This window comes from Chrysochloris asiatica, unplaced genomic scaffold (assembly GCF_000296735.1).
Source record: "Chrysochloris asiatica unplaced genomic scaffold, ChrAsi1.0 scaffold00153, whole genome shotgun sequence".
In the NCBI taxonomy this organism is placed as follows: domain Eukaryota; kingdom Metazoa; phylum Chordata; class Mammalia; order Afrosoricida; family Chrysochloridae; genus Chrysochloris; species Chrysochloris asiatica.
The window spans coordinates 236,182-238,495 of NW_006408671.1; positions in this window are offsets into that span (position 1 = coordinate 236,182).

The window sequence follows — 2,314 nt, forward strand, 5'->3', positions numbered from 1 at the left end:
TTTGCTTGATCCTGTAACACTATCCTAACTTTTACCTTATTTTCCTCCACTTCTTTGTGGAACATTTGGATTTGCCTCCATTTTATTCTTCTGACTTCCTTCTCAGACAGATCTAAAGCCTGCTTTTCTTCTAATTGGAATTCTATAGCTATCTCCAGCTCATTTGTCTCACTTACTCTTTTCTATTTTTGGAAATGTACTGAGACCTTTGTTGTTTTTTTCTTGTACATTTTAAATAGTTCAATGCATTTTTGATGATTTAATGAATGTATTTAATGTGTTGTTGAGTTTTCTGAGTGTCTTTTGGTTGATGTGATCTGGAGATAGACTTCCTTTTTCATCTCTTTTATTACTCAGCTACAAGTTATCCTAGCAAGTGCTGGCAATCTGTGTAATGCCTAGCAGCTGGTATTGGCTCATATCTTAATGGGTGCATGATAGTCTATGCTTGTAGCTTGGTTATATAGCCACAATTTTTGTCTCTTCTTGGGTAACATAGGGAAAGAAAGCTCTCACCCCTAGGAAAAAAGTGAAACCAAAAGGACCCAAACCAGAAACAATATAAAAGCAGAGACAAAAAAAACACTGTTCAAAACCAAAAATAAAACTGTTTCTATTTTTGTAGCCAACTGTACAGTAGCCTTTGCTGTGCAGGTCAGTGTGCATGTACAGCAGAAACCTTTAGCTGTGAGTGGGGGTTTCCACTCACTCAGGCCTCTCCTCTAGCACCTCCGTAGAGGTGTGCAGACAGATATTGAGAAATGAATGGAAGAAAGATCATCCATTATTTTTATCTCTAAAGGTAAGTTACGTAACTGCATATGCACAGAATAATTCTCAAAATAGCTGTGTTGGTGTTGGATCTTACCTTTTATGTTGGGGTTTTACAAGGTACACATATGATTTGGCTATATGGCCAAACATGCTGTCTCTTGTTAGGTAAGGCAGGAATAAAGGATCCTGCCTAGGTCAACTTTAGGGCTGAGTCCCAGAATCAGATTTCATAAGAAACAGCCAGAGAATTAGCTTGTGGGACTGCTGAGGCTCCCAGAGTTTTCTTCCCTGTGCTATGGGAAAACTGTGGGCACAATGCTGGACCCTTTTGCAGGTACATTCCCACTTCACCTGAAGGTGCCCAGGCTGGGCAGAGAAGGTGTGACAGGGGAGAGGAGGAAAGAAAAGTGAAAAACCCGTCACACCTCTTTATCTAGATATCTCTCCGTGGCTTTTAATGCTGTATTAGCTTGGCTCTGACTCCACCCTCTTATCTCAGCCCAGGCCAACGGGCCCACAGGCAGCATCCTGATTGATTCATAAATCACTTTGTATTCCTGCCACAGTCAGATACCCCCCCCTCAAAAGTGGGCACAGAATATGGATGTCCCCACCTTATATTAGATCCAAATCTCTGGAACTGCTCCAAGAAAGCACCTTCTCTGGGTTTTTTTTTTTTTTTTTTTTGCACCTCTGCAGAGAAACCTCCACTACCTGTGTCTGCCTATCCTGCTCCCCAAACCCTACTCTACTCTACTCTCTTTGTTATAAAATTTTTACTCTTACAGTTGTGACAGTCACAATTAGTCATGGTTACAACTGCTCACTATTGAATCATAAGAATCTTATCCCCATCTCCTTTCACCAGACCTGTCTAGACAAGATGAAAACTATTTAGTGGGGACTCTACCACCACTACACACACACACTGAAACTAAACTCCCTCTTGAAAATTTGTAAGCCAGTCACTTTGTGCCTTTATAGACCCTCACAATGTATAAGTTGCCTGTCTTTATCAACCTGTATACAGAGGGGATAGAATTGATCTTGGATGTGAAGACTCTGTCCCTCTCTGTTGATATTTCATGCTACTATATCTGTAAGTATAGGACAAAACCTTTTTTTAAGTGCTGAAGAGCAAAGAAGTCAGTTTGAGGATAAAGGTGTACCTGACCCAAGCCATAGTATTTTCAGTAAACTCATATGCATATGAAAGTTGAACAGTGAATACGGAAGACCACAAAATTGATTAATTAGAATTATGGTGTTGGATAAGAATATTGAAAGTACTAGGGACTATCAAAAGAACAAACAAATCTGTATGGGAATTCATACAGCCAGATGGTTCCTTGGAAGCCAGGATGGCCACACTTCATCTTTCATACTTCGGACATATTATAGTGAAAGACTAGACACTGGAGAAGAATATCATGTTTGGTTAAGTGGAAGGTAGTAGAAAAAGAGTAAGACCCCCATGAGATGGATTGGCACAGTGGTGGCCAGTGATGGGCTCAGGCATAGCAACAATTATGAGGTTGTC